This window comes from Sturnus vulgaris, chromosome 5 (assembly GCF_052056855.1).
Source record: "Sturnus vulgaris isolate bStuVul1 chromosome 5, bStuVul1.hap1, whole genome shotgun sequence".
Classification (NCBI taxonomy): domain Eukaryota; kingdom Metazoa; phylum Chordata; class Aves; order Passeriformes; family Sturnidae; genus Sturnus; species Sturnus vulgaris.
This window is the reverse complement of record NC_142247.1, coordinates 46,237,620-46,262,241: the sequence shown is the minus strand read 5'-3', so window position 1 is coordinate 46,262,241 and position 24,622 is coordinate 46,237,620. Positions and strand designations below refer to the sequence as shown.

At 40.6% G+C, this 24,622-nt stretch overlaps 1 long non-coding RNA gene across 1 annotated transcript; it reads right to left on the bottom strand.

Moving 5' to 3' along the window:
- Positions 1 to 473: 473 nt before the first annotated feature.
- Positions 474 to 22,757, bottom strand: LOC148223692 (uncharacterized). Its single transcript, XR_015803984.1, has 2 exons — positions 22,178 to 22,757; positions 474 to 21,489 (listed from the first exon to the last, which is right to left on the bottom strand). It is a non-coding gene; the product is annotated as an uncharacterized LOC148223692 (long non-coding RNA).
- Positions 22,758 to 24,622: the final 1,865 nt, after the last annotated feature.

Here is a 24,622-nt window from a genome sequence, read left to right as displayed (position 1 = left end):
AACCTACATTAGGTATTGCAATCAAATTAAAATCTCACATCAGTTTCTCTAGTCAGCATGAACAGCCAAAGCCTCAAATGAGCTACGGAAAGGCTGAGAGCCAGCTTGAAAAGCACCTGGTGAGATCCTCCCTGGACATGCTGTGCCTCAGCTTTGAGATACTTGGGTCAAACCTTCTTTCAAAGGCTGTAGTACAGGATAAAACTGAAGAAAAAAACCACTCTCCTTGCCTGAGTTCTCCTGTGGTCTTCCACACTGGCCAGTCTCTCTCTCCTGCATCTACAAAGAGAATTATGCCCCATGAAGCTTAAATGTTAGAATACAAACAGCAACAGCACTTCAGATCTGTGCTGCAATACACTGTGTTTTCATTATTGGTTTTATTCTATTTGCTTCTACCAGAAAAAAAGAGAAAATTTAAGGAAAAGGTTTAAAAAGCATGGGAGAGAGAAAAAAATATAGATACAGTGAACTTTTCTTCATGAATTTTATTAGTAAATTACAGTAACAGCAATTTAAATGCTAATTATTGAGAAATAATCTTTTTATTCTTAATTTTGTACCCCTGACCACAGTACAAATCAGCACTGAAGAAAACCATTAGTTACACATCAGTCTGTGATTTGTGGAGACATGTAATAAAACTGTATTAATCTTGGATTACAGCTAATTGTTAACTCTCACCCTCCTGTTCCATGGTTGGTTCCTACCCTGGAGTTATGGCAGCTGAGGACTTGTTTGTAGCCACAGGGCTTGTGCTTGTCTGAACTGGGTTGGCATTCGGAAAGGCTTGTGAAGACTTGCTCAAGCATTCCTCAAAGCTTTATATGAACTGAAGTACGTGAAATCACAATCGTACTTCAAAAGGCCACAGTTTATAAAGTGTGTGTCTTGGTTTGAAAGACAGGTATTTGTTAAGGAAAGGCAAGAACCCCTTTTTCTGAGATGGAGAGTGCAACCCCCTCCCTTCTAATTATTATAGTTTCAAATCAGAGGCTTTCAGGCAGAAGATAAGGATAAGGATAGGAATAACAGTTCTTTACTGATATATCTAACAAGGCAAACCGCAGAAACAACAACAGCTGTAAAAACTGACAACAAAACAGTACAGTATAGCTCAGTTCCAGTCCCTTTCTGGCCACAGTCTCCCTCTCTCTGCACTCAGTTACCGATGCTGTGGGGGCAGGGCAGGCCCCGTGCAGTCGAAGACGGCTGGAGTGATGGCGGCAGCCCAGGTGTAAGAGGGATGGAGGAGCGACTCCCCCCTCACGGTGCTTGGCAGAGTGCCCGGAGGTAGTAGGATGAGGTGGGAAGGCAGCAGTGCGATGTCTGACAGCAGGGAACGTGGCTCCCGGCTTTAGGATGGCGGGGAAGATGCTAGGTAGGAGCTCTGGCCGTTTTTCTTCGACTCCACCAGCGAGCAAGAGAACGAAAGCAAGAGCCCAGGCCCCTGTCCCATCTTTCCTTTTCCGATCTCCCCCTATCCCCACTCCTCTATGAGAGAAAACTATTGCTACTAAGGTGTAGCCACAAATACTTAGCATAACAATGGGGAAAATTCCACAGAATGAAAAGGGAACAATTCAACTCCCAACAGTGTAGTACAAATATAACCAAACTCAGTATAGACTTCGCTATGTTAAAAAGCGTCTTTCTAAACCTTTGGGGAAAGAAATTTTTTTGTTCTGTTACTCAGCAAGTAGACTTCTCTTCCCAAGTGCTCCTAAAACAGTTTTGCTAAAGATCCACCATGTTTATTGAATAAAGCTATAAGCCAAAAGTGCCTTTTTGTGAAGGTTTATGAGCATTTTTTCGGAGAAGCACAAGTCACAAAACAAAGAACAAAGCAACGCACTGAAGAGAAAAAGAAATTAATGGGGAAAAAAGAACAGCACATTTTAGGTGGGAAACCTTTTGAGGGCATTTTAGAAAAAATGTTTTAATGATAAACTAATTACTTTATTCCCATAGACAGTGTGTATAAATATTAAATTTTCAGTTTCATTATTAATGCTGGTCTTGTGGTACTTTAGCAGTCACATCAGAGAGCAGTTTGAAAGGACATGTAGGACTTCATACTAATGGTGAAACCCATCTATCAAGTGCTTTTAGAATAAAGAATAAGTCTGAGTTTTGCCTGTAAATTCACTGGATCCAGGACTTTCTCCTTCCCTGCAGAGAATAGGGTACATATTACACCAGTCAGTTCTGAGTGCTGACTGAATACAGGGTGAGTGGGGGAGCGTTTTTTTATGGATGGAAGCAAGAGACATTGGGAAGTGCTATAAGAAAGGGTGCTGAGATGCATCATTTTCCTAGGTTCCTTCCTGCTTCTATGTCAACAAACCCAGGAGAGGATTGTCTACTGCCCTTCCCCAAAATACAATCTCTCCACCCTTGCTGTGTTTTGTTGCAACCATCCAGGTGATGGGAGCAGAGACATGTTAGTGGGATCACCTGATGCACATGGAGGGACCAGCTGCTGGGGGATCCACACTGCTGGACCAAAGCATGAGGGCAGCAAGAATGCTCATGACAGCAACAAGGTGCAAAGGGGGCAGTGATAGAAGCACAGAGCAGGATCTGTGTTCTCTGATCTGTGTTTCCCATAGAACATCAGTTCAGGAAACACATACAGTATCTCACATGTGGTGGGTTAGGATAAAGCTGTTGGATATCTCCCCCAAATTATTTAGGAGCCTCACTGCAGGTGAAGGAGCTGATCTTTGCGATTTCCAGTCACTGACAGTCTCTCACACAGTTCACACGCCCTGTCATAAGCCCCCTGCTGAAGACAAGTGGTGAGCTCCATGACACTTCATCTTTCAGGGCAGGAGAAAAATCTTCCCTTTTTTCCTCACTCTTTACTGTGTATCTGTCTCTACCCTGGGCCTGCTCTGGTGTGTCCCTGTGGATCTGCAGCAATGGATCATGCTGGAGGGACCTGAATCCACATCAGTAGGATTGCCTTGTACACGATCTGTCACTTCAGCACAGCTCAAGCGACAAGTACAAGGTCTAAATAGACATCTCTAAACACAACTGTGGTACCAAAGTTATGGCACTCACCTGTGTGGGGTAGGTTTGCATTCAGGTCCCTAGATGATTTCTGGCTTTTCTCTCATGACTCACTACTTGGCGTCTGCTCTGGACACTTTGCAAATCCTAATCTAGATGTACCTAAGAACTCACACACCTTCCTGACATCTTCTTCTGGGAGGGACCAGGGATGGACACTGAAATAGTGGTGGTCTGGCTCTCTTATGCCATTGGAATGGCATCCCTAATGGGATATATAAAGTGATTTCATATATAACAACTGTTTGATTGCTGAATATATCTGGACTGAACACACATTGAAACAGCTAAACACACACCAAATATGGCCAAGAAATGCTTGATCATAAACACATCAGTTGTGGAATAGTTTCATAACTCCGTGTGATCTTAAAGTTTTGAGGAGAGGAAGGTTATGCAAGGGATATTTACTCAGTTGCTAAAAGATTTCATTTCAACTAGTAATCAGAAAAATAAATCATGTTTCTGGTACTACAAAATTTAAATTTTAAAACAAAAATGGAGATGAGTATATTATGGGATGAGAAGAGGATGAGAACGCTGAGAACACCAGAGTTAGTTTTAAAACATCTCCAGCTGAAGCAGCTGAATACCATTGTCTTAACTTGGCAATATGTGCAGAAGATGGGTCTCACCAAGGACTAAAGGCTGGTTACAGTCTGCCACCAAGCATGTTTGAAAGGATGTCAGGGTCTGGATAGTCACAGTTAATAAGAGTTTATAAGAGTTTATAAGAGCAGGGTTCAGAGATGGATGCACTCAAACATGCCCCGTATATCCTGTTCTCCATAAACCATTAAACTCCTGCATAAGCCCTTTGTACCAGATAACCCAAGGGTTGATGTTTGTTGCCATGAGCCATCAGCATGATTTTCATGTTGCCCCTTAGCTCCAGTCCACAGTATCTTTGTGGTGTTTGCCTGTGAGCTGAGCTAGTGGGACTGGGACTGCCCCGTGCAGCCAATGCCTTTACTGGAGACCACTATTTTTTAACGTATTGTAAAACTTGTAAAGCACTTTGCAACAATAAATCTTTTCCTTATTTGTGTCATTTCCCCCACCTGCTCTCTCAGTGTGATAATACACTTTTTAAAATAAATATTATCGGTTTATACCTTCATTAAAACTCTATATATGCTCTTCTATGTCCCCAAGGCGTTTGCTGAAGTCACCATTGCTACCAGTGCGTGACATTAGAATTCAAGCTCATAAAACCCATTCATAGACACTTTGCAACATATGCTGTTTATTTGGGCTTCCATTAAAGGTATTATGTTGCCACACTTTGCAATTATAAAACAGTAAATAATTTCAAAGGATTTCTTGATAGGTGGTTCGTGTTTTAAATGGACTTGGACTATGTGAGAAATTTCTGGCAAAAATGTACCTAATTGAGCCATTGCTGTGTCTGTCTTCCTGACTCTAGTTTCAGCTCTGCAGGTACATTGCTCCCCTGTAGGGTGGTTTGACTGGGGTGGAGAAGGAAGCTCTTGGAGATGACAGTTGTCAATACAGCCATCAGCAGAAGGCTGCCTACACCCAAGGGTTTTCCACCAGACCCAGAGCAGGGAAACAAGAAGCCATGGGGAATACTTGACTCACTGTGCAAAGCACTAAAAAACACAGGGCATACTGTTTCATCATTCAGGCAGTTTTAGTTTTATTCATCATTATATTGCTACCAGATATAAACAGAAGACAGGTAGACCCACATGTAAGCACCAAATTAGGTCCCTGATAAAAAGCAGAGCACATGTTTACTATGAATTTGATCCATTTGCCATTTTTAGTCTGAATATTTCTGAATATTATAAACCAGGAGTTTGGTCTCACCTTTCTGCTTCCTACCAAAGAAAGCCACAACACTTCAGATATTGAACTGAATAACTGAATGCATATGGATAATTCCACTGAATTCAATACAATATGCACTTCTGGAGACTAATGTATATCTAAAAAGCTTGCAAATGTGGCTTACACTATCAGATTTATCTTTCAACAAGATTTAATAAGTAACATTGCTAACACTGTCACACAAATTCATATAATTTTTTCCCCTTCCCTATTTTGAAATGAAAATGGGCATAGTAGAAACCAAACAGAAATATAGTGCATCACTCCTTTTGCCAGATTGCAGAAATGTTCATTGCAAGCTAACATTTTCCTAATTTGATCTTCTTGCAAAGTGTAGCAGATGAATTTTGTGGCACTAAATCATAAGAGAAAACAAACAGCATTGAATTAGAAACCCATCATATACTGCTGGCACCAAACCCAGCATTTCAGCAGATAATTAGTACATTTGGTGTGTGCAGCTCCAGATATATTCTCATTAGAAACTGGTTCCAAACCAGCATACTGCTCCAACAAAGTCAAGTTAGATACAAAGACGACACAATTCTAGTTCTGTTGTAACTGCTGGCAAACTCCCACAGATTTCAATAATCAACTAGATTAGGTCCAAAATGCAGACATTAGATATACCATGAAAGAATGACTGTCTGGAATTTATTATGCATCAGATATGCCACCAAACTGGAAATTTCACATAGGGAGAAAAAAAAAATCACATTGTGTATTTAGCTCAGATAGGTTGGAAATGATGTAATAGAAGCATTATGATTTATAACAAATTTATGAGCTATGCAGGCAAGCTGTTCTCTAGGGATATATGTGGTAAATGAAGAATACCAGTGGCAAATAGAATTTACATCAAAGCAATTCGGCAAACCTCAAGCACTTATTCGTGTATTCGTGACCTTTATTAGTACACAGAAGTAGAATACAGCTTAGCATAATGTTAACATTTGAATAAAATGAAACATTTCTGTTTAAACAATTACCAAAAATGAGATTAAAACTTTACGTAGTTTTAATACAACATGTATTTTTGACATTGTGCACCATTGTTTGAAAGAAAGCTGCTTTTAAAGGAAGATATAAGTTTATTGAATTGCTACACTTCAATGCAAGTGGTTGCTTATCTGATAAAATATTTGTGGTGCACCTTACAGGGTACTAAGTGAAGTACATGTAATGTGATTGCAGGCTGAGGCAGGTCTTCACCCCTTTTTTGTGGATGTCAGCCCACATAGCAGAGAGTACCACGTCATACTCTCTAATGACAAACTCCTGCAGAGACATGGATTTCTCTATGCTGCTCCTGAAATTAAGTAACTTCGTGCCCCTAAAAGGGCAACAGCAGCAGACTCAGGGTAGTTTCCAGGGAAATATTTCCTGATATTTTGCAGGTTTTGTATTACCAGAGCCGGTCTGTGAAGAAATGCTGTGTAGTAGAAATACAGACAATCTCAGGGGTAACTCCCTGCATGGCACTGGCACATGAGGCAGTAAGGATTTTGTACTGGTACTCAGCAATGGAGGAGTGTAAAGGGAGAAAGAGGGCTAGAGGGGTAAGGAGGCCTTGGCAGGGCCATGCAACTGGTTACTCTCTCCTTTAGTTTGCACAGCTTTTCTATGAGATAACCAGCAAAAATATTTATCACCTCACCTCTTTTCAGTAGGGCTAATTTTTAAAGTTTCCTGGGCCTTGCACCAACCCACAGTGTCCAGGAGACCACAGCAGCTGCCAGGCTGAAGTGGTCCTGGATGGGCTCCACCAAGGGAATTTCTGACCTCGTACTGAGCAATCAGAGGCCTTTCTTTTGCAGGTGATAGATACTGCCCATCTTGCTTGCATGGGCTGAGCTTTCCTCAGAAAATTCTAGGAATTCTGTTTAGTTTTTCCTCTCCTGATTAAGTTTTCTAGATTAAGAGGTATGTCTTGCCAGTGATACACTAGTTTGCCCAAGTATCACTGGATCCAGGATATGCTCTTTTTGTAGGTATGATCAGGAGTTCAAAGTAGAAAATTGGATCCCTTGAGAACACTAAAACACTGCAAATCCTGTAGATGATAAACTACATCTAAAGGAGCATGGTTGTAATAAATGCCTACTTGTAATAAATGCACCCTGGCACCAGCAGGTTGAGGCAGTTCCCTCAGCACCAGTGAGGCCACACCTGAAGCACTGGGTCAAGATCTGGGCTCCCAGTAGAAGACAGACATGAAGAGAAATTCACCCAAGGGCTACAAAGATGATGGGGGGATAGGAACTTCTCTGTGGAAAGGCTGTGAGCTGGGACTGTTCAGCCCAGGGAAGAGAAGGCTCTGAGGGGGGATATAATTAGTGTGTATAAATACTTGAAGAGAGGATGATAAGGAAGACAGAGCCAAGCTCTTTTCAGCGGTGCCCAGTTATGGGATCAAATTGAAACACAGGATATTCCTCCCAAAAATTAGGAAAAACTTTTTAATTTTGAGGTTGACCGAACACTAGTACACGTTATTCAGAGAGATTATGGAGTCTCCCATCTTTGAAGATATTCAAAAGGCAACTGGACACAGTTTTTGGCCACTCCTCTATGTGGTCCTGCTTGGGAAGGGGCTGGGTGAATAAGGTGTTGTTCAGAGTCCTTTCCAACCCCAGCCAGTCTGTGATTTAGTGATTAGCCCTGACAGTGTACCTCATTCAGAGACCCTGCCAGCATCTTGAGATTCCCAGTCTCTTTGAAAGACCCTGGGGACTCACTGAGCTTCTAAAACACTGAGTCCTTTACGTAACTACGTATCTTAACATCTGTTTATCTTTATATTTGTGCATTCTATCTCTTTAAGCATAAGAAAAGCACTGTTGTTTTCCCTTTTAATTTTCACATTGAGAAGAGTAAACTGGAGTTGTGTTAGGTGATCCCAGACTCAATCACTTTTGATAGAAGTGAATGTATTTTAAAATATGGTTAGGTATGATATATCATAGAATCATAGAATGGTTGGAGTAGGAAGACACTTTAAAAATCACCAAGTTCCAACACCACTGTCATAGGCAGGGACAATTTTCACTAAAATCAGGTTGCTCAGAGCCCCATCAACATGACTGTAGTGGGTTTTTCCCACTCACTTGTAGTTCTTCTCCCCTCACCAAAAATCAGGCTATTTAAAACCACCACATTGACCTTGAACATTTCCAGGGATGGGGCATTGGTGTCCATTGACATCAGTAAAACTCAACTGTTTCTGAGCAGCTGGAACATAATGAAGGATGTCTGCTAACTTACTGCAGCTGCTTTCATGGAATAAAACTGACCTGCTGTGCCTTTCACATGGAAGTGGTGATAAAGGGTCAGAAAATCAGATGTTCTGACAAAAAAAGCAAGCAAGAACCAATGTATGTATTTCTTATTCTAAACTTCAAGTATTCCCCTGAAAACCATAAAAATGGAACATTGAAAACTACCTCATCCCCTACATCTCTGTGTTTTTCTAAAATTTGAAATACATTCTGAGGGAGACTCACACATTTTTAGCAGAACCTCCTTGATCACCTTTCACAGGAAACCAATAAGGATTCATTTTGACCACACAAGTAAAATGAAACCAACTGTAGGAAGTTTTATTCATCTCCAAGTCCTATAGACCTGCTCCAGGCTGCAAATTCCTCCTCAGAGGAGGAGCTGGGTAGCAGTGAGAGACATAGTCAGCCAGTGTCTCCAGGAGCTGTGTGCACTATCCTAGGGAAAAGGAATTGAAGGAAACTAGATCAGAGCATTAAACCTTGGTCCCTCAGTCCAAAGAGTAACTGTCCGAGAGTGTTATTCCACTAAGATCACTCCTGCCATTCTTTTAATATTCAGTCACCCAGCAGGAGACACACAATGTTTTTACATACCATGAAAAAAATGGTATAGTTATCTCTGAATTAATCAACAAAGCCAAAGCAGGATGCTACAAGGGCAAGCTATTCAAACACAAGTGTAATGCTGGATGTCAAACAATAGCATACTGTAAGTAATACAAAAAGACTTTACTCCTGCAGCAATATTTAGGAAAAACATATGATAACAATAAAAATTATTTCCACAACCTTTTCACCACTTGTTCCATGTGGGAATGATAAGTGATACTCCTGCTTTACATTTTTAAAGAAATATTCCGTGCAAATTATACATTACAAGCTTTGTTCACTCAGCCTCTATTATGCGTGTGTTATTACTTCTCTGAAACATGAATTGTGTTATGAACATCAGTGTGCAAACTCCACTCAGGCTGATTTAAAGCCGTTCCAAGGGGCTGCTTCTAGCCCTGAGATCTACCAGAACCAAGGGAACAGTTCGTTTTGAGCCATCTTCTCCTAGTTACCATTTGAGCACAAATATTCCAATTTGTTCTTTTCTAAATCAACACTGGATGGATCATTAAATAACATACATTCATTAAACAGATTGTGGTCATGATCTGCATCAAGGCACTGCCAAGAACGTATATATGTGTAGTATTGCTCATTTCTGTGCTCTGGCTTAAATGTTTAAGCCTGCATCAATTCACAGCAATATTTTTGCAGCCAGAAAAAAGTGGATGTGCAATGGATTTTGTTTTATTAAAGGATTCTTCCAGCAGTAAGACACATGCCTCTACCAGTAGGTTCAATAAGCAGAAATATTACAGCATCTTTCATTTCTATGCTTTTCATCAGTAGACCACAAAAGCTTTTGCAAACTTGGATTACATCAGTCTTTGCTACAGCCTTTAAAAGAGGTAAAAGTGTATGATGGTTCTGGAACAGATGGCTAACTGATGCAAAGAGCACTCGAGAGCATGAATACATGACCTGTAGTCACACCTTTGATGACAGCATGGACATAAAGACTTGCTCCAGCTCACAGAGTCAAACTGTGGCAAAGCTTGACACAAAATCAACAGCAACTCCTTTGTTCTAGTCTGGCCTATTTGGGCTGAGTTTCATTATGCTGCTTTCCTCATATCTCTTTCTCTTAAATACTGGAAAAAATTAGGCAATGAGATTTTTATGAGATAAAAAGTCTTCTTCTCAGCTCCCTAAATCATTTTTAAAAGATGGAGGGTTCACTGATGTTACTCTGTTACTAGCCTGCCCTCACTTTTCAGTTAACAAGGCTGCAGTTTCTTTCTGCTTGTCCCTATATTTCAAGTTACCAAAAATATCTTTTAAATATCAGATTTTTGCTTGCACAAAAAGGAGCAATTTTAGCAAAGCAGAAAAGCACAGAACAAAGAGACATTTTCCTCCTCTACTTTTCTCTTCACAGGTCTCAAAGTTACACCCAAGTTTATCTGGATCTGGGAAGTGTAAGGGAGACTGGGCTTCATTGCTGTAATACTGCTTTCTATGTTCCCTTTTTTATTTAAGATTTTGAGCTTTAAATCAAAGCCACATATTTTTGAGTGACCAGACCTAAGAGCGCCTTAACCTTCCTAGCCTGAGATAATTGGGAAAAAGGATCTTCTTCACACTATTTTTTAACGGCTCACATTTAAAGTCAGAGTTGATAAGGTGTCAATTTTTTTTCTACTCTAAATCAAGATGCTCTTGCCTTTAGAATTAACTCCAAATTTTTGGTCTGGATGTGAACTTCATACTGATTTCCTCCTCTATCCTGGCTGACATTTTCCTAATAATCTCTTTTTCCATTTCATCATTCATTGGCTGATGAACTTATAAATACACTTCATCTGCTTTTACTTTGCTTTTTAAGCATAAACCAAGACTGAACATGTTGACTTGATTATGTCCAGAGACAGAAGAGTTGCATGATTCTTAAGTCACAGCAATAGCTTGAAACTTGACTTTCTGCTCCTTTGGTCCATCAGGATAATCAGTGGGTCACCTCCTCCTACACCCAGAGTAAACAGTGTCATGCAGAAGAAATGCCATCTTTGAACACTGATTAACACCATCACTGCTCACAGCCAAATGAAGCAGAGGGCAGAAGAGCACAGGAAAGTGGTAAATAGCGACCAGGTGCTCCCTTGCTCCCTCCCCGGTGCATTTCACAGGCTGAAGGATTTTCCCTCCGTGCCCCTCCCAAAAGACCTCTGCCCTCCCTGATTTCTACTGCTGTATAGCAACCTATTCTTTCTGGGAGGTGCTGTCAGTTTTACCCATAGCCTGTCCATGAACTGATATCCCCTACCTAAATTAACGCTTCCTTCCTCTAACCTTAGTTTCCAGGTACTTTTCTCAAGTAGAGCCGCTTGGCTCAGCTCATGCAGAGGTTTAAAACCCCTGCAAGGATCTCAAGAGGATTTTTCACATCTAACTTTTCTCTGGTGGCAGAGGTTAGACATCTCAGTGATTTTTAAAAGAGTCACTTTGTCAGCATCTTTGACCTTTGCCTGGTGAGACCACCACGGGCTCAGCTTGAGCAGCAGTCCTCGACACAGCCCTGTCTACAGCTCTAGTGTCTCACCAGTGAGCTCCAGAATGGACAGTACTGTGTGGGTGACCCATGGACAAGGGGCTCAGGGGAGTGGCAAAGCATAATAACACGGCACTAAGGTCCTCATCACTTGCAGGTGGAAGCTCCTACTTGGGCAGTGTTCCCAAAACTGCTCCAAACAAAAACTCATACCAGCCAGCACCTGCAACTGAAAATTGCTCAAAATATGTGCTGAACTGAGATATGCCGAGCTAAGAAAATGCTGTGTACCCTAGTCTGTTGAAGCTACCCTCTGCAGGAGGGCAGCAATGAGCTGAAGGGGTCAGGCTGGAGAGGTAACTCCTTTTCCAGCCCACCTACAGCCACACTAGAATGGCACACAGAGGCAAGCTGAATGTGGCAGGCTGTTGGGAACATAACACGTGTCCTGGAGGTGTTATCACAAGCTCTTCTTCTTGCCTCTCTCCTGGAGCCTTTCTAAAAGGAGAATAATTTGAAAGTACCTGTCCTAATAGAAGAAATGTAAAAGATGTGGTACATTATTCTTAAGAATTGCAGATAATAATCAGATTGTAAAGAGTGGTTCACTTCTGACATAGATTAAAATTACCTTTTGTATTACATTTACATACATTAAAACTACATTTTGCATTGTCTTCACTTTCCCAGATGGTTTAGAAGATGTAAATCCTTCAAAGAAGTTGTGTCTGTTAGCAAACATATTGCAACAACCTTGATCAAATGACAGCTCTGTTTTAATGCAAGTACAACAGCAAAAATAACATTCCTCCTATATCAGCAATTACAGACAGAGAAATTTATCCAAACCCCAGAGAAAGCACAGAACCTTTACCAATGTGACAGGGTTTTGAATTAGATACTCATTTTGTATCAGTGCTATGCATCAGAAAAGATTATTATAGCTCTTTTCCAAATTATATTTCCCAGGAAAAGCATCAATTCACCCTCCATGATAACAGCAGTGCTGTATCCTGCTCGAATAACCGGATTCAAAACGTCCTCTTGAAAGTTCCTTCTCTGTTGTGAGTTTGGCAATGTGTGTTTAAGCTGCTGCTGAGAGCTTTCCTCCAGCTTTCATCAAAGGGAACACTGAGTCGTAGTTCAAAAAAAAAAACCTAAATTAAGCCCCTTTTCAGATTAGAAAATTGTAGTTTACTTTGTTTATATTTAATTACACGCTTGGTTACATTCTGGTAATGAATGACATGAAAACAATTTACCAGTAACAATAAGCAAATAAATCAAAAGAGTGCAAAAAAATTAAAAATGGGCTCAAAATTCTAGAATTCTCAGATGAAATGATAAATAATCCCTTGTTCTTCCTTACATGATTTTGCAGATTTCAACACAAAAGGCATATGAAGCTGAGGCTCCTGTAGGGAGCTTGGCCCTTCTTCCCACTGGCCTTCCCAGTACTGGAAGTTGTTTCTTCCAGCTGCTTGTCAGTATCTGTAGCACAGTAGCTTCCTTAAAAGAAACTTTCAAAGGGAAGAGGAACTAAATTTGTGCTCTTTATCTATATTTTATTGTGTTGAAGATTATTTAGAAAGCTCCATAGCTTCCATTGTTCACTCCCATTCATGTGATCAATAAAAGTCAATACTTGACCCAATCCCAGAAAAATGAAAGGGGCTTTGATGTCTTTCCTAGATAACAACAGACCAGATGCTTTGTGGTCCCAAATTTCCACTTCCAGATTTCCACCCTGGCACCCTCTTCTCACAGCACAGAAAACATGCTTTCACCGTTATCCTTGGGCATAGCTGCACCCCCATCCCCATGACTGCTTAGGCAGTGCCTCAGTAAGAGGTCCCAAAGAGGACCTTCAGCTGTTTCTAGGACATTTCCTTCATATAGTTGTATTTGCTACTCTCTTGCTGTTCTTCGTCCTCCTTCCTCATCCCTTCTACACCTAACCTCTTTTTCCTGCCCTATTCCCCAAAGCACTCTTTCTTTTCCACTTAGCTGCTCCCTTCTTGAGTAGGACCATGACAAGGGGAGACACCAGTGTGGCTTTTGCCATCATCCTTATCTGAGCAGATGGTGCCTGCAGATTCCATTGCCTCTTGCTAGCCTAGGTGAGGTATCAATGTGAGTGCAATGCCTTGACATGGTGGTACAGGGCTCTGTGCAACATGGGCTCTGAGATCTCACCCACAGGCAGGGCTCTGGCTGCCAAGACAGCCCACCAGCAACAGGGTGCAAGGTTGGTTGCTGGTCAGTACCATGGCCATGTCACAGCAGCAGGTTCCTACACTTCCCAAAATGCATGATCCGACCAGGACTGTGCATGTGAAAGCAGCTCAGCTTTGATTGCAGTATTCAAACAGTAACACAGTTATGGCTACATGGTCCAGGATGCAACAGAGTGTGAAGAGCTCAGCTTGTGATTTGAGAGCATGTGTCTCTCACCCAACCCTATGATTACCACTGTGTCCTCAAGGGAGACATTTTGGCTTTAATATATCTATAAAGCACTTGTGTGCCAATAGTGTGGCTTTCCAATAATGCTGTTCTCCAGCCATGCAATCCCAGGTTGTGAAATAGCATTAAAATCCTGTGCAGAGAGGAGCTGAGTGCATTCTCATACTGACCAGAATACAGTTGGCCTTAGAGGGTGGGTGGATGCCAAGTCTGTGGAAAAATTAAAAACACAACATACCCAGTATTGATATGTTCTTGCAATATACAAAGTGCAGCAGTATGTCACCCGGCCCAGCTGCTTCACGTTATTTATATATGCCTATGTGGCTGATTCATGTCTCCTGAAAACTTATTGCCACAAACTTGTTTTGAAAGGAATGTCCCACTCCCCCAGCAGCTCCCGCCGGACCTCTCCTTGTCCCATTTATTAATTCATTCCTTGCCAAGAACAGCACAGTGATGTAATAATGAAATGTGCTTTGAAATCAACATGATATAAAGGACTTCTGCAAGCCTTCAGGCCGGCAAAGCACTTAAACACACGCGTGACTTTAAGCATGTGAGCAGTAGTCCCGTTGGTTTCAACAACACTACACGTGTGCTTAAGTGCTTTGCTGGATCGGGGCCCACGTTTGACAGACAACTCAGGTTATGCCTTAAACAAAGAACCTCTTTGACACAAGATTTTTAGCAGAAATGCTTGGAGTTTAGTGCAACCCTTAGAAGAGTCAGCACCGAGCCCACAGGAGATGATAGAGGGACTCCCATCAGTTTTGGTGAGGTGGGGCTTTTTCTCTGTGATCTGAAGCTGGGTGCATGCTGGCTGTTCTGACCTTCTGACTAGGTTAAAAAAAAAAAAAAAAAAGACGCCATTATTTTTTGTCTAAAGATCACAAATAAAAACAGCTGACTTTTACTGTTTACAGGCCATGTACGTGGTAGCAGTGCAGATTTTAGACATGTTATTCTTGCAGGAAAGTCTAAAGAAATTATTATCTTGTCTACAAATATAGACCTGTCAAGTTTGAACAGTTATGTTCAGTGTCATAGTAAGCAAAACTGACATTTTATTTACTCATTTGTACCACCAGAATGTCAGCTCAGCAATGATAAAAGCTGTCAGTAGAATCAACAAATAGTGTAAAAACAGAGAGCTGCCAATCTAAGTTTCTTTTTCACTGAACATGTTAGTTTGAGTGAAGCTTTGCCTGAATGTTTTGATGGTTTTGTAGCTTATTTTCACTAATTAATTTGCTTGTCTATTATCCTCTGGAGGAAAACAACATAACTGACAAATAAAATGGCTCTCAGTCAGTCAGTTCTCCAGAGGAAATCCTGTGTGACTGCTTGTGAATTTCCAGCTGATCTGCAATTTTGACCAGAACCATTTTTTATGCTGTTCAGATTTCTGTCAAGGAGTGGAAAGTCACCTGTCTAAAGAAGAAATTAATCCAGATTTAATCTCAAGAAGATTACATGTTTGAAAGAAATGACCAGCACTGTTTACCTCTAGAGAGAGATGTACACTGCAGAGTCTGTTGGAAGATTTGCTTTGTCTATTAAAAAGAAAGAGGAAGAAAAAAGAAGAAAAACAAGGAGAAAAAACTACCCTGGCTTTTCAGATTTCTTCTAAAACCTCAAAGCTTAGCTCAGGTTTTTACTGGTATTTTTACATACAAAATTTAGTGATGGAAGCCCTTAAAGTCAGGTTCATATACATAGTTTGTTCTTGTTGCCAATGACAGAAAAGATTTTTTCCTCTGATTACAAGGACGCAAAATGTAATACCAAGATGCATGAAAAGGCAGATATAGGACTATTGCTCAAAATCAGTTGCCAGTGCAGCGTTCCTAGACAAAAACCATCATTACATTCTATGAACTGTAACATAAAACCTGTGTGACTAGTTTTAATTCACTCATGACAGACATTAGCTTTCCCGAGGAAGGTCTCCATTGATTGAACTACATGTGCTTTTTAACAGAATGAAAGGAAGGCAGTTGCTACACTATATTTATTGAGAAGTTATTCAGGCAAGCATCAAAGCAATTAGCAAAGCTGATTCCATGTGCATGCAGACAGGCCTGATCCTGAAGGAGAGTGCCTGTGCCCAGATGCATGGCTCCATGGAGATGCGACGGGAAGGAGAGCTGCAGGACTGCTCTGTGACACCCCTGACTTTTGGCAACTGCACTCCACTTCATATGCCAACTTGTTGGCAGGACCTGCCCTTTTATCACCGTGCTTACATTAGATCTGGTCAAAAATAGATCATGTAAGTATGTCACTGAATGTCTGATGTTCACAGACTGGTTTCCACCATGGTAGCAGGTAAGATTTTTGCATCTTCAAGCAGTCATACCATAAGTACCTTATGGCATTCAGAGTGAAAAGTTTATCTCATTCTTCTCAGAAAGTCCAGAAGCCAGGGAGAACTTAAATTCTTCTAAAAAGTAATCTTAATGCTTTTTACTGTATAAAATCTCTTGCAGTCATTACTTGCCATGTTTATAAAATCTCCTGGAAAAAACCCCAAAACATCTGCACATCCTAAAACACCAGAAGCCTCTCCTTTCACTTACAGATTTTTACATAAAATTACTGAAGAAGATTAAATCTAAAAATTATTCCAAGATTTCCATATAGGAACACTGTTTTAATTTTAATTTCTGTCCACAATCCTGCCTCATTTTTATTCTTGGACCACAAAAATTGCAATAACATTTATAACATGTTGGCCATGCTTTTGTGTTTACAGCTGACCATGTAAAAAACACCAAGGTGGGGTCACCCAAGCTGTTTCCAAAGAAAACTTGTGTGAAGGTTAAGTACAATTGTTTTTTTGTTTGAGCTCGTCTTTTCTGTAGAAAGTTTAGACCTTATTCTCTGGGAGAAAAAATTTACAGATAACAAAGATGACTTTTGCTGACCTGGTAAAATCTGATAACAGTTTGATATTAGTACCCATTTGTACCAGCTATCTACATGCTAATAAAATACCGGGGATGAGCAACCAGCAGCACATTTTATTCGGGACTCTTCTATTTGGTTACAGGTACATCTCTAATTTTAACAAAAGAATGTCTTCAGAAGTTGCCTTTCAAAGCATTATATTCCAATCTCCTGTTCTCATCTTTTTGTCTGTCTCATGATTTCGTATTACTGCTGCACTTACGGTGCAACATGGTAGTAACACTGTTCAGCAGAAATCAAGTCTTCAACAGACTCCTTTGTGCCTCTATGCCTTCAGGATCCAATTCATAGTAAACAGCCATTTTCCAGCACAGTTTTTAAAAATTGTTTGCTATTTTTTGTTAAAAAAAAAAAAAAAAGGAAGAAAAAGAGCTCAAGAAATATTTAGTCTGACAAATGCTCTAACAAGGCAGACTTGGCTTTACCCTAGGTGACCACCTACTCAGTAGGTATGTAAGTACGGGAGGACAACATCTGGCAAAGACTTGTGAATTACAATTTTCTTTTGCAAGTGGAAAACCATATCCTGCACAAGGTCTCAGTGGGGTTTAATGCTGTCAGAGAATACAAGGTTTGTTTTGATCTGTTATGGAATAACACACATAGCTTTCAGTTCACACTAATAACATCCCTGTGCCTGGGGTATACACTAATCCAGAGGCTACTAATTAAAGGTTAGAATTAACCAAACATAGTTCCTCCACAAAACATATGAAACTTATTAAAACTTAAAAAGTGATGGCTGGTTCTCTGTATAAGTGAAGCAAAGAATGAAAGACTGTTGGGGAGGGTTATTTGAGCATATTTTATTTCAGCATATTAAAAATTTCCTCTGTCAGTTCAGCAGATAACATTTTAATGTTTCATGTGAAAACAGAACAAACTTTTAAAGAATCAGTTATCAGTTCTGCGTAACATAAAATAAATAATTTTCAGTATTACCCATAAAGTTTTTTATGTCATTGCGATGTGAAAGAGGTTTTTTTCAGAAGTTCACCCTTTTTAAAAGCAGAGCAGCACAACAGTGCTGAGATACCTTATATTTATTTCAGTTGGGCATTTTGGGACTAACCTCATCAAAAGGGGTACTCAGACAAAGGGGGTGTGCAGCAGCTATTTCAAGCTTGTGATACAAGTTCAATTATTAAGACATTCCTGCACTAATAGGAAATAGGGGGAGTGACGTATGTAACTTGTTAACTTTTACTCTCTTCACTTCCCTAAGCAAGAGCAGAGAGTGTGCTATGAGTGTTATGCAATTTATGTGTCCACTAGATCCTTCTATTTACATTTTAAAAATACACTCTCATTCAGCCCTCCAATGTTATCTATGATCTTTGAAGTAAAAGCTTTTGTTGCAGATAGGCTAATCTCTGTTGGCAGAGCCTCCTTTCCTCAGCAGCGAGTGTCTTCAACATATTGCAGGCTGTACCCTCAGCCTGAAAATGACTCCACGTGATGGTTAATGAACTCATTACCCTTAACACTGCTATAATAAGATAGCTTGTAAATGTATTTATTTTTAATTAGGTCTATTCAGCTGTGTGAATTGATTTGTATAAAACTAATTAATTAATGTAATTGAAAACCCTGTGAGATAGGGGTTCACAAACTTCTGTCAAATCCTTCAATTACCACAATTAATTAAATGAGGCCTGGAAACAGCAACTTTGAAGCCGGTAGAAAAACTTAAAACCTGTTGAGTAATAATAGTTTCTATATGAGTTTTTTTCTGTAACAGTGATTTTTCTAACTACTTACCTCAGTACGAAGAAAATAAAAGGTAAGACTTAAAATTTGCCCTTGTAAGCTGTTTAAAATTGGGTTGGGGCTCTATAGCTTCTGACTAAAAGATAAAAGCTGAAATCAGTGAACATAGATGTATGTTATTGAACTGTGTACATATTGGTTTACAGCCAACCCAAACCTTGCTCCCACAGGCTCTTTTTTTTTATTTTTTTTTAAATCAAGCTGAAGTATTGCAAAGACACCACCACCACATATTCATGCACCTCTGAGAATATGAGGGCTCTGCAGCAGGGCCAGGTCTTTTGGGTGCTGTTGGAAAACTACTTATCCCCAATAACAAATGTTCTGAAGACAGCAGTGAGTGCTACACCTCTATTACTACAGCTGGCCTCTGAATTACACAGCTATGGAGCCCTGAGGTTATTCTACCTATTTGGCACAATTTAGGTGGTATTGAGTATGCACAATAAAGTAGGCTGTGGAGTTATCCTTGCTGTACTCCTTAAGAATATCTGTGGGTTTGTTTTTTTTTTTAAAGGTAATTATTTTGTTTGAAAACAAACCAACTATGATTAGTTACTGTGTGTTAGTAGGAGAAGCAAAGGAGATCCATAGTCATGGCCCTCCTCTCTCACACTTCCAATTCAGCCTACAGGCACTTCATCACCTGAACTGATGTCATCTTGCCCTTCAGATCAAGCCCCTGATTTCACCCTCGATTACAGAATCAGACAATGGTATGCTCCTTGCTCACAAAGCCCCTTGTCAGAGGTAAATAGGGCCTGCATTACCAGCTGATTCCTTGAAGACTCCGGATAGCTGTCTGCCAGCTGGACTACAGGTAAATCGCTGTGCTATGAGGAGCAAGTTTAACCAATAGAAGGAAAGTGACAACGTAAGAACCCATTTCAAAGTGTGTGTCCTTTAGGAATAAGTCGAGTGCTGAGGCTTTCTGCTTCTGGCTTTTGCAAGGACACACATAGTATAGGCATCGTATACATACCACAAATTAATACTTCTATGCTATTATAGCTATTACCTACCACACATCAGTATTGCCTGTAAGTATAGAAATGAATGCAGAGCTTTGATGGAAGAATGAATGTTCAGTTTCCTGATCCATTCAACATCTGAGATCCATGACTTCTTCATCCAGACAAGAGACAGTGCTTTAGGTCAGGAATTATCAGGAGCTACCCACAGCTACTTCAGCCTTGAGTACCACAGTGAGGAAAGCCTGGTTCCTGGATGAGCTGCTGCAGACTGTTCATATTTAGCATGCTCTTGACCTATTACAAAGTATTTGGCACAGACATTTCCTGGGCATTGTGTGATAATGGTAGCTTTCACAAAATAACAAGAATGCTGTATTGCAGCCTGTCAGTTTTATTTTTGTGGCATGGTATCCTATCACATCCTGTAAAGTTTGCTGGGAGAGTGCATCAAACACGTTTGAGGATATGAGGTTCCTTTGGTACCATTCATGTGGAGGAAGCTCTGGCTAAATAAACTCTCCAAGGCTTGGATAGCTGGGAGTCTGACACAAAGTATGCACTAGTATTCAGCTCTGTATTCTGCCACTTTCCCACTTATTGATTTGTTATTCCTTTTCATATTAAAAACTCTTTGTGGGGCTTAGTACAGAATATAAGGTTTGTTTTCTTTTCTGTCTTCAGCAAGGCAAAGATATGTTAACAGCTGATTTATTAGTTATTACAGTGACATGTTTTTCCAATTCAACAAATTCATCTCATAGAGGATAAACATTGTAATATGTAATAAAACCTAAATGCCCAGTCAAGGTCTTTCTGGTAAAGAATCAGCCAACTTAATGTGCAGTGAGTTTCAGGGATTTTTCTCCTTTTGAGATATCAATTATATACTGGGAAACAAGCAGTACTGTGTGGTGATGCATGTTTTTTTCTGCACCAAAAAACCCAAACAAAGCAAAAAATCAACAAAACAAACAAAAAACCAAACAAACGAAAGCCTCTGGCCTCCTAGCCTGAAAGAAAAACAATTAAAAATTATGCAACAGCATTCTTAGCCACCATAACACAAAGCAAGTTGCAAGGAAAGGTAACACTGCTTTGCTCGTTTTCAATCAACTTTCTCTCTCTGCCAAACATTCTAAATGTCGCAGGAATGTAGTTCACATGTTTCATGTGTTTCACAGATTACTTGATGAGCTACTTTTCTCATTGCTTTGACCACCAGACACAGCAGCATCCAAACACAACAGTAATTCAAACAAGACTGCAGTTCCTATTACATTATAGGTATAACACTAGAGTGGGGAAAAAAAAAAATAGATCTGTGACTCCTCTACAGGTCCAGAACATGGCATAATTATTTCTACCATGCAGAAGAAAACCTAACAGAAATAAAGCGGTAAGATAAAGAGGTACCCAATTAGCAGGGCTGAGCTGCAAATACCTTTGATGGATATAGCTTATCTTCAGGATGAGCTCTACATGTCCAGCCGAGCACACAGTCTGCAGGCTGTCAATAATTTTGATTATTTTGCAGATGAGTGTGCTAAAACGTTGCATAAGTTGCATCTATAGAAAGGATACTTCCAGCTGAAGCTGGCTTTACAGCACAAACTTTGTGATACATGCTCTAAAAAAAAATAAAGGGAAGAAAGTAGGCTACAGACACAGTTTTCCTGAAGATCTGAAGTACTCTGCTTCTCCAGCTCTTCCAGCCACAACATTGGAAAAGCATACCTTATCATCACAGATAGTTCCAAAGATGTGACTTTCTTGCCTTTCTATTTTCTTTGAAGAGAATTTTCAATCAGGCCCTGAACTGTAAATACATAAAACGGGTTTTGTCAGAAAGTGCTTACCCAAATGTCTCTGGATGTACAGTAAACTTGCCTGTTTAACTCCTCAGAGGCCACGATGTTTTGTAATAACTAGATTTTACCACAAAGAGGACGTCAGGTGGAATGGTGAGGACTTTGGGATAAAATCTGGAGGAAGCCTGTGTAATGCACAAGGGATTGGGAGAAAGAGTTGAAAGATGAGCCTGAGCATTTCCAGGATGAATTCTAAACTTGGCAGCACAGTAACTCATACAATCTATATTTGAAACAATACTGTAATAGCAGCTACCGGGAAGCGCTGGATAATATCCAAATGCCTAAAAAAAGCTAAATTAAAGTCATGGAATTGAAAGCTCTTGTGTCATTTTTCACAGGAAATAGCTTCCATATCAGTCTGTCTGAATTGCTGAGGTAACTGATACTCAGCAGAATATGTACCTGCTGACACACAGGGTTCAGGTGCTGCCCCCTGCTTACCCTGCACTGCTCCATCCACTCCCACTGTCCCCAGCTCACTGGCAGTTGCATGCCAGAGCAATACCACTAAAGCCTTCACGGGCTCCTCTTTGTTAATTTTTATTTTCTTTCATGTCTTCTTTTGTCTACATTTAATAGACATTGGGAAAATCTTTTCCAGCTGATTGTGTTCTTGAGAGATACAACATCGACCCACGAAGCAGAGCTGATGACACTTTCCACCTCTGATTACAAGCCAGAGATGAAGGTGAGAAATTAATCTCCATTTGAATTCAATACCTACCCCTCTGAGGTGCCCACAGTTAATATTTCACCATGATCTTGGCACGCTCTGTCCCAGACTCATCCCTTCTAACTTGAGGTGCTTACCTAAAGTGCCAAAATTGAAAGCCTGGTCACTTCAAGGTACCTTGGCAGGTCCTGAAAGAAAGAAGGAGAAAGAGAACAGTGGGTTGCTCTCCTTCTCCCAAACTGTTAAAGGAGCCACTCTGCTTCCAATTTTGCAGGCTGCCACAGCCCCGTTTAGGCAGGAGCATGATTCTGGCACTGAAACTCCCCTGAACCTGGCATCACTGATCCCAATCTCCTCTAGTACTCCAGGCCCACAGACCCTTAATGCAAAAATAATTTTTTTTTCTTCAAAAGAGGCCTTTCTTGGCATAACAATATAAGTAAAGTTGATCAAATTCAATTCCAGCGAGTAAGGGTCTGTCCTTGCTTGAGGTGTGCAGGACTATGTTCTTCCTGCCAGCCCAAAGGTGCACAAACAGACTTTCCTGTAACACCCTGCTGTTCTGCAAAACCCTGCCTGAAGAGGACACAAACTTCTATCACTCACAACATTCAGATAATTATTCAGCATTTTCACCAAGGCCCTACAGGGTGGTGGCTCACCACAATTTCATTTTTTACCCCTGTACATTTCCTTCCCAGAAAGCCTCCACCCACTATTAACTTCATTTTAGATAATGCCAAAATAAAGAAAGTTGCCTTATATATATATATATATATATATATATATATATATATAAATAACATTCAAGCTTTTACTGCAGAAACCACCTGATGGCTCAATTTTCACTCATCTTTAAAAACCCTGCAGATAAGTCATAGTAAATACAAAGACAAAAAATACAGGGGGTGCAGAACCTGCAACTTTGCCTTAAATTGACTGGTTTCTGTCGCTACTATTTCCCAAAGAAAACATCACAGCACTGAGTAAACAGGTTTAAACAAGGGAGTCTTTGAGGGTGATAGAAATGTCGAGTAGAGGATGAGCCAGCTCCTTATGTCCTACCAGCTACTGGAAAAAAGAGGAGCTCTCTCTGCTCCAGCTTTGTGCAGGGAATGGACATCGGTGTCAAACTGGGAGGGGAAGGAGTGTAATAACATGGAATGTATTAGTAACATATACTTAGAAATCATAGTAAGGCTGAATCACAAGTTGCTCAGCACTTTCCCCATTTATAATCTTGAAAGCCTGTTATGACTAATGCAACAGGCACTAACATGGCTCAGCATACAGCTCTTTAAACAAACACAGACACTGCCAGGCCAAATGACTGTGTGCCAGGACTTGCACCACGTAGTTTGAGATGCGTGGTATGAGTACAAGAGTCTAGACTTTTTCCCTGGGTGCTGAGGTCCAGAAAATGGGGAGAGCTAGCAGTCTATGGAGATGCTCCAGAAAAACTCACGTTGAGGAGAAAGATGGTTTAAGATGTGCGTGCCATCACTCCCTCTCCCCTTCAAAAGCAGACCAAGCCTTCTTTTTAATGCCGTTAATTAATTAATTAGCTAGCTGGCAGGGGCAGCTATGTTTGTTTTTTCTATACAGTAATGCAGTAGCAGAAGTGCTCATCTAGCATGTGGGAGACCTAAATTCAACTCCCCTGTTTGCCTGCAGCAGCCCAGGCCTCTACCCTCCTTTGCAGATAGAGGAGCCAGCCACCAGGCAAGATGTGTGAGAGGATGTTGAAGCCTGTATTCCTGCCTCCTGGTGAGCACAAAGATGTACCAACTCATTCTTCTTCATCAAGTATTTTCTATTTTTTTAAAGCAACAGGGTTTGCCCCAGCAAAGGCAGAGCACATGGAAAAGTGGTCAGGGGCTTAGTCCTATCTTGCATCCATGGGATACCGACAGACAGCCAGAACACAATAGCACATTAGTCACCCCACCCTGCTGCTGCTGTTAGGCATTAAAAGAGCTCCTGCTGGGTTAGTGAGCAACCTGGTTTTTAGGCACAATATGGCAAGGAGAAATGCCTCCTACAAAGGTCCCAGAAGACCTTCAGCCCAAGGCAGATGCTGAGATGTCCAAGCCTCTCAGAGGCCACCTTCCCTGTGGTCAGGGAGCTGAGTTACCCCTGCCCAGGGTTTGGGTTTGGAAAAGTAAAGAGCTTCCAGAGTTTCATCCTCTGTGGCACCAGTCTGTGAAGGAGAGGAAGATTTTAAACTCTCAGCCTTAGAATACCGTCTGAAACTTATTCCTGTTGGAAGTGCTTGGACTCCTCATGAACCTGAGCTTTAACGATTTACTGCTGCTTACCTTTCTGCTCAGAAAGACCAATGCTTTGTGCGGCTAAAGCTCATACCTGCTTCTCTTTTGAACTGCAAATATTTTCCCATTATTACATACAAATTTTTTTCCAAATTCAAGGCAAGGAAATGCACTACAATTCAAAATATAAAAGGTATATTTGGTTGCTTTCAGTTGATGCACTTTCTAGAGAAAGGGAGTAGTGCTGTACTCTAAATATGCTCTCCTCATGGAAAAGTAAGTAGAAATTCTTGTGTTTTGCCACACACACAC